This window comes from Micrasema longulum, unplaced genomic scaffold (assembly GCF_059751315.1).
Source record: "Micrasema longulum isolate JH-2025_06_02 unplaced genomic scaffold, ASM5975131v1 h1tg000044l, whole genome shotgun sequence".
In the NCBI taxonomy this organism is placed as follows: Eukaryota; Metazoa; Arthropoda; class Insecta; order Trichoptera; family Brachycentridae; genus Micrasema; species Micrasema longulum.
Genome location: NW_028277251.1, coordinates 1,063,845 through 1,073,377, shown reverse-complemented (window position 1 = coordinate 1,073,377; position 9,533 = coordinate 1,063,845).

The window sequence follows — 9,533 nt, the reverse complement described above, 5'->3', positions numbered from 1 at the left end:
ATTTACTTAAAAATAGGTGGGGTATATCGATCAACCCTCGTATATTGATGGTTTGTTTTATGTAAAACAACTAAAACTTCAATTTGACTTTTTTTTTTAAATGTAACTAAAGTACATATCCATTTCTGTAATTTATTTTTTTCTGTAAATAAATTAGATTTAAGTTCCTTTAATAGTTATTCAAGTTGGACTTATCTCTAATTTTCGTGTGCTTAAGTTTCTATAGCTTGCAATTGAATTAGGAAGCAGAATATCACAGGGGCTTTTCTCGTCGATGGCTTCTTATACATTTGGTAGTTATGATTCTCTGATGTTTAATTTTTTTCCAGTTTTTATTGGCATAAGATTTTTAATCTCACTGTCAGATTAAATTTATCTCAAGAATTGTACATGCTCCTATGTCTTGGAGAGCCCGTGTAGAATTTTGTTGGATCACTCTTCCCTGCATCTTTTTATGGCAATCGACCGACATATATATAATATATTATAGATTTATGCATATTACAAATTAATATAGAATTATTTATTAATGTAGATAGTGACCTGAGTGAGTTGAAAATTAATTATAAAAATATTTTTTTTGTGATTTATTTCTACAAGATAAGTCTGCGACAAGCTGAAGATAATAATTAATTTAGTGAACTTTTACAAATCACAAAAACTGTTTCTGTGTGTACTACTAAACTATTATTGTGATATTACAAATGTATATTTTATTGTTTTGTTAAAATATTATTGATTAGGTACTTTGTTTATGTTTGTTTTGAGTTTACAAATCTACTTGTGGCAATAATAATAATAATAATCATCGTGTTTTATTAACAAAAATTACAATTTCTTTATTTCCAACATACATACTGAGGTAATAGATTTCTCTGGATTATGTCTAGCCCGCCTAACTAGGTAAAACCTGTTTTAAGGCAGACATTTTTATGCTAGAATAAACAATAACATGACTACCTACTAGTTAATTTATTTTAGAATGTTTTTGAGTAAGTTTTCCAAATTTTCTCTACATAATTCCAGTAACCATTTATCTAATTGAATTCGGATCATGATTTTGTAATGTTCGGGTTACATATTGAATATTTTGAAGCACAGAAACCTGAAATTTCTTTGCCCGAATTCAGAGTTTGCGGTGGACCCCACGACCCATCCTTTAGTTTGACTTCTGGCAGTGTGGGAGTGTTCCTTTTGGGATTTGGTAGAATAATTTGCTTTCAATAAAAAAATATTTTAAAATATAACAAAAACACATTTTGTTTTTGTATTTTTAATTTATGTTTGATCCAATCTCCCAATACACAAGGGTTTTAATTGTTACTCGGCAAGATTTGCATGTTATTTGGCTAAATTTATATAATTTTTCAAAAATTTACAACTCAGAAATGTATACTTTATAAATAGTACAATTTGATGTGCTAATAATTGAAATTATATGTCGTGTTGGTTAGAAACTTCTTAAAATATTAAATATGTTTTATTATATCTTTGATGGGCGGACATAACAGTATAACTGCATTTTTATTCATTTTATGATGTTTATGATAAAATGTTTCTTGTGTATGCCTGCATCAATAGTAACACTATGTGTACTGTTAACAACAGTATTATTAACACTTATATGACTACTCGAAACACAAACAACTCTGTGCCTATTAAACTTCGGTTTTAATAAAATAAGTTTGCGCCTTTCTGTCATGAATGAGGAACTTCAGCCCTATGGGAAATTGGATACAAATTTTTTTTTCTTGCGCGCAGTAACAATTAGAGCAAAGTTTCTTGAAAATGTACGAAAAAATAATAAAAACGCACTACTTTGATTGACGTCACTGGTTCATATGAACCAACCAATGATGTGACAGCTGTGAAGGATATCCGGTTGGCTAACCGTAAACGAACCAATGGGAAGAACTAACACAGAACAACCTCTGACATCACTCGCGGAGTTATTTCAGAAATACAAAACTTTAAAAAATCATACCGCTAAAAATGCAATATGCAAAAAAAAAATAATTGTTTTTTGCTTAGTTTAATAGACTATTAACAAATAAAAAAATTAAAATATGACACTGAACTTCCTCATTGCTCAAATAGTACCGGATAGTCTCAGTTATATAAGTAGACTCATTTCTATCATTCATTGAGTGGTACAAATAGTATAAGTCAGTTGTAGTAGTATAAGTAGACTCATTTCTAACATTCATTGAGTGGTACAAATAGTATAAGTTAGTTCTAGTAGTATAAGTAGACTCATCTCTGTCCCATATTTAATGGTTCAAGTAGTATATCTGGAATATTTCTGTTATTTGTACAAATTACTCATGACGAGTTCTCTAGCTAAATAATTGGGTTCATAATAACGTGTTGTTGCTCTCCTGAAAAGTTACACCATTGCCATTGTACTGTTATGTCTGCCCTTCAAAGATATATAACCTACAAACTGAACCCATCTACCCAACCTAACCTAACCTATTTTTTTTCTACAGTTATGGGAACAGCGAGCTACTGACCGTTTGAATCTTAGCTAATCTTCCGGGACCACTTTTGTATAATAATTAGCAAGCTTTCATGTTGATATATATAGTCTTTTTCACCTTCTTCCTATCTTTTGAGAGAGATTTGGTGTTTCGGACCAAATAATTACACTAGCAGCACTCTGTCTTATGCATTATTCAAATCAATTTGCAATCATGATTTTGCCAAAATGCAGTTTTCCACTCAATCGCTGTTGCGAGACGCTTCCATTTATCATCTCATTTTGGTCATGTGAGCAACATATGTTCCGTTGCTCACATAGCAACATATGTTCCGTATTGTCTATTGTGGCATTTCAGTGGTTACAGTTTGGGCTATTTTCTTTCTCTATCTTTCGAAGGTAGTGGTCAAAGCAACCACGCTCAGATAGGATAATACTCTATTATCCATAATGTAACACATATTATGTGTTTTGTTTAAATCTCTTCGCTTTTCAGCAATGGTACTCTTCCATTAGTTCCTCTCGGGCTTTTTCTTCTTCGATTTTAGTACTGCTACCATTGTTTTTTGCCAGCAAAAGAGTTTGTTTCTTTCTTTTGCCAGCATGTCAATCAAAGCGATTTCAGAAATCACGGGGATTTCAGATATTTTCAATGCGTTTTGTAAATGCAAACTCTTATTCAAGAGCATTTTTGACCGTCATTTGAATATAATACTTTTTTTCATTTTTAAAATATTTTTATTGTTATTTGAATTCGTGGAACAATGAAAATAGATAAATCTATTCGATTAGAGCCCTACAGAACAGATAAGGTGTCTCAACAACCTAGGTCCACAAGCCCCCTTCACCATGAGATCCTAACCTAATCTAATCTAACTCAACTCAGCCCAGCCTGTCCTAACCTACCATAATTTTTAATATTACTGCTTGACAATATTCCATATTATGTAACTGATTATTCCATAAATGGCAGTGAATGCAATTCTATACTTCCAATGATCCAGTACATACTTCTGTAGGCAACTGAATATTATTTTTACATATTAAAGGTTAATAAATAATACCTCATAGTAAGTGAAAATAGGGTTATTTTACGCATTTAAAAATTAATTTTAAAATGATGAGTGCTTTTATTATTTTAGAGACAAATGGCGTAACTTAATTTATCCGAAAATATTGCCATCATTCAAAAAAGGCGTTTTGCCTTTTTTATATGACAACAATATTTCTGCTGTATTAATTTTTGTGTGTAATAGAAATTGGTGATTTTTTATTTGATGTTTAGTATGTAACAGTTTAAAGGTGATAGGAAAAAAAAACATCATTTCAAAATAGTTGAGTTTTAAAGTGCACTCTTGTCGTATGTGTTGGGTTTTTTAACTCGTTTAATTTTAGTTTTTTTAGGCAAGTAGTATTTCTAGATTTCTAACGATGAAGTTTTTATATTAGATACTTGAAATAGTTTTCTTTATTTTAATAAAAAAGAGTAAACAACATTTAAAAAATCAAGGTAAAACCCCGCTCTATCACAGCCTTATTCCCATTTTTCTAGCATGCTAATTCGAGAACTCTTCGAAAACAGCCTGAAAATTTAAATATTCGATAATTAATTAGATCTGAATTTAAATAAAGTTTTTTCTCGATTGATTGACACGGAAAAAACCTAACTAACCCAGATAGAAATCACCCTTCTGTGCTTTTTTATGTGTTTGAAGATGTATATATTTTTTTCAAATTGATTAGGTAAATGCCATACATTAAAGAATATGGCAATGCATTTACAGTAGTACTTACCCCGGGAATGCTTTCTAAATAAAAAACCAAATTTTCATTCTAAACTCAACTGCCGTCTCGGAACTGATAACGTTGAAATTCCTAGGCATCGTTGAATAATCCCATCTTTTGAACAGTAGCGAAAACTATTTCAAGTAACTAAAACGTTTTGTTTGTATATCCATTTAATCCTTGAGGTAGAATTACATTATTGTGTTGCGGTGTGCTGTGTCATGATTGGAGTTTACTCATTATGGTGTGTAGGGAGCTTTTACTTGTCATTATATAAGCCGACTTCCCTGTAGTCGGTCGGCTCCTAATGACTTCTATTGGTTCGGATAATGAATTTGAAGGGGATCTCACGTTTTTGTATTTGGTTGACATTATTAAACGACAGAGGAGGAAGTAGCGATTTTGGACTCGGACTTTGGTCGCGACTGCAATATATTAAAAAATAAACTTTTTAGCTTTTTACAACTGGAAAATCCTTCAGAAATATCAGATTTAGTGTGGTTTGGAATATCTGTCTGAATATGAGTCTGCGTGTAATGCCACTACACCCCAATTGTGAGTTATGGAAAAGGATTTTGAAAAAATTTAGGAATTCCAGAATAGAATTGAATTGAAAACATGTAAATATACGTCACCCTGTAACTGCTCAGTCTACGTTTTATGTTGTGGGACGGGTTGAAGTCCCATAGTAGTGTTGTGGACTCGCAGATCAAAGATCTGAGTTTCAAATCCCACTACCGCGACTCGATTCCCATTTTTCTAACACAAGTTATTCACGATTTTTAAGAAATGGTCTGAAAATTTAAATATTTTGCTAAATAATAAGAACTGAAATATTTCTTTTTATGCATTTTATCCAACGTTTACTCTACATCTTTATTATCTATACTAATGATGATAGTTATCTCTTTGTTTGTTTTTTGTAATGGTCAATCCTGTATAGAAACTATTATTAGCTAGAAAAATAATATTAGCTTAGAATCATCGTTAAATATAATTAGAGATATTGTATTTGTATATAAGTATCGTATTTTTATGTAACTCTGCCAAATGTAAGTGGTACTTTGCAAAAGAACTAAATGTGCAATAATAACGACATAGCATTAGAAAAATATATTAAATGTGTATTATTTCTTATTTTAATTTTATGGCCGCGTGGTATAGCCACTGACATAATCATTAGGCGTAGCTATGAACCGACTCACAAAACTTGAGTTAAATAAGCATGTATGCTATGTAGTGTACAAAACAAAACTACGCCAAAACAGGTATACCTTTTGTAAAATTTAAACTAAAGTATATATATATATATATATATATCAATTAGCGATGGAAAATCACACAATTTAAAATGTGCGCACACACATCACCACGCACACACATTTGTATCGCACAATTGTGCGCTACAAACTTGTAATGTTCAGCGCTATCTGGCGGGTTTTTTCCTATCTAAAATTGTACTGTGTGAAGTTAGCATCAGTGTGTGGTAGGTATATACAATTACAGTACCTAGCGGGTGTTTTACTAACTAAAATTGTATTGTGTGAAGTTAGGATCAGTGTGCGTTATACACACAATGGTACCTAGCGACCCGCCTAGCGGGTGTTTTAGTAACTAAAATCGTATTGCATGATGTTAGCTTCAGAGTGTTGTTAGCAAGGAATGTACTATATGAAGTTGTTTAGCGAGGTGTTAATCGCGGTCAGTTATACCACCTTAACATCTAGGTACCGTTTAAAAATAAATTTGAATTTTATTATAAAATCTTATCTTTATGTTTTTGGTGACGATATTACTATTAATTTTCTATGTATTTTAATTCAATTGATTTTTCAACATTTCGATGCAAGTACACAAGTCGTAATTTACAATGTATCTGCAAAATTAGCAATCGAATTGCCTACAATGTTATTCATCATAATATTATTGTTATTTACTATCGCACAAAACAAAAGTATTAGGTTGGTACTGTGAATTTACACCATGGGGCTATCTTCATATAGTACAATCGTGCAAGTGTGCCCGCTAACACACTGTTAAAAGTAAAAGCTTGTGCTGTCCACTCACTAAAAAGTGTGTGTGTTGCACACTTCAACACACCGTAGTAGTACAATTGTGGGCTACACACGGTGTAGTCTCATCGCTAATATCAATCCAATTTATAGAATAAGTGTTTCAGATATAAAATGACTACATTTAGACTACACAAGAAAATATTCAATTTTTCAAAATGAATTTACTGTAATAAAAATATTGGTACTATCTTTTATGTCATTATTTTATTCGCTAAGAAACATGTCAAAATGCGAGAAGAGCAATAACATTTTTTTCCTTTATCGATGCCTTCTACTGTTTTACCGAAACATGAAAATATTGGCTGAAAACAAGTTACTTAATATATATTATGTGTTTTTAAGTTGCAGAATTTTATTTGTCATGTGTTTTGTAGCTGCAAGATGTCTGTTAACCTAACTTCTTTGTTTAAATGTTATCAACTATTAAATTATTTCTGTTATGCGAGTTCAGAGTTAAAAGTATGGTACGTATATAAAAGCTTTTTTTTGTTTCTTCTTATCGATGAATTTGTAATTTGAAATTCTTTACTAAAGCTGTGAAGAGAAATGTTTGATAGATTGTATCTTAAATAAACTACACACTTACATTTGAAAAATTAACTAATGAACCAAATTTTGTGTAGTTGCTTCTAAAATTCTTCCAACCATCATTGGTTTCACATTTCATGACAATAATATGGTTATTGTGTTTTCTGTTCTAACCTTTGTATATTAATGACTGAACTCTAAAATATTTTCAATTATCCGTCAAATTGATAATTTCTATATGAATTGATTTAATTAAAACATTTATCTATAGAAATAGAAAAGGAACTTTTGTTCTATAGTTCACGCTGAGTGTTAAAAGTGTCAATTTTCACTATATTATGATTATTATATTATTTGTATACAGTAATACTTTTGCATATTAGATCAAAGGCTTATTTGGATGGTCTTTTATTAATATATTTTGTTTTAAGTTGCACAGATTTTATTTACTAATGCCGCGGATAGAATTATATAATAAACATTGTTGAAAAATCTATTAGTATTTTATTTAACTTTTATAATTTACATAAACAACAATCCAAATGATATGCATAGGTTGAAGATATAGAAGCTATACTGACAGAATGTAGTAGTCAACATTCTTTATATATTTAAAATATTTTTAAATATAGGTGCAAGATGTTGATTTCAAATTTTATGCTATTATTCTTTCAAAGCTTTAAAAAAACTTTAAAAGGAAAATTGTGGGAGAAATAGTGCGTTGAAAGAATAAAAAAACTTAAAATGCGATTATCTCGTAACTTGTTTCAATGACTTAATGCATTCTGTCAGTAAAGTCTCGATATATTACTGTAATAAACTGAATATTCTCAATTGTAAGATCAGTTGATTTGAAATACAATGTCAAATAAGATCTGTATATAACAAAAATATTGGTTTTTCTATTTAAAGTAGCGTTCTAATATTGTTCTGTCCCTGTTGTCCACATGTGAACAGCAATTTACAGGACAGGACATTGTTCCAAGACGTTACAGAGATAGAAGGGCAGGCTATCTCTGCAGGACAATAATTATCCTTACAACAGCACGCGGCTGCATTGTCCTCGTATGAACGCGCACGGACAGGACTGTAGGATAATAGTGATTTGCTCCACACATGCGTGTCGCTCCTACTCATTTTTTCTGACGAAATTGTCAGCAGAAGAAATGCCTTTTTAATGTTTCGTTCGTCCTTCAACAATTCCAATATATCTTGGTATAAAAGAAATAATATTTTTTGCATACTCGCTCGTAACAAGCGTCGTTGTGTATTCATTTTCACAGCACTCACGTGTAAACTACTGCTGAATTTTTTTACTGTCCCAGCATCCTGTCCAGCGCGCTCGAAGCTGTTCACGGAGCTGGGACTAGACAATATCGTCCTATCTGTTGTATTGTATCATCCTTGTAATGGGGGAAATAATCAAGGTGAAAAAGGTATGCCTGTGAAATGGGGTACTTTGGTTTATTAGAGAGAGATGGCGGCGAGGTTGAGAAAATAAGATGTGATGAGGTGAGTTGATCTCGGAGGCTATAAAATCAAGTTCCGCGTTGCGTCATGATAATGTAATTCTAATTAAAACCAAATAAATTTAGTGTCCAAAAGAAAATAAAGAAAACTTAAATCTCTCCTGAAAACGTATAAATTGGAAAATAATTCAAAAAGCTTTAATGTTTTATGTACCTATGTTTATTAATCTAGAACATGGGAAATGACTTAGGACTAATTACAAAGATGAAAAAGAAATTACTTGCAGAACTATGGACTAAAGCAGTTTGTGATTGTCACTCTTCACTTATATATTTTTAACACAATGTTGATGGTCCGGATGCTGTGCTCGGACGAGCACAAGCTGGGCGATGTCCTGGGCGGAGATCTGCCATAAATAAAGTCTTGGTAGCTCTCGGGATTTGGCCCCGTTGGTGGACGACAACCAGCTGGAAAACCGGGTGACCGTGGTTGGGGCACAGCGCTGGCGGTGCAGGAAACTAGCGTTCCTTGGGAGACGATAGATGTCCTAGATGTGGGGGGACCTTCGCGGCTAGAAGGCGGCCTCCGATGACCCTCGTGGAGCGGTCGGATTTCACAAGATTTGCTACGTAGCGTGGCTGGCTACCTTGTACGTGTCGACGCGTTGATCTCTGGTATGGACCGAGAATTCAACTCCTCAACTTCGACTCCCGACTGACAACCTTCTCTGACTGTCGTTGCATCGTCTCCGCGACCGAGGGTATGGCTGCGTAGACTCGACTCACTTTCCCGACAGCACTTTCGGCTGCATTACGACTCCGTTCATGACTATCTTCTTTCTAAGGCCTGGGATGGTTTTATAACGCCCAAGCAAGGCTATCTTCTTCCCCCTCTCACTTATTACTTTAAATTCGTTGTCTCTTTTCCGCACTTACATATCAATACTTTCGTAATATTAAAAGTTAAATTAATGCAATACTACATATAATTTCTAATAAAACTGAATTATAATAAACTTAATGTATATAATATAAAATGCATTTAAAACTAATTAATACATACAAAGATTAGAAAAGAAACCATTAATTGATAAATTGGAAATGATCCGCCTCCTAGTGTACCGGTTGGCGCATTCCCCTACCATACTTGAGGTCCTAGGTTCGATACCTGGCAAGGTGGATGTGAAATATTGATTT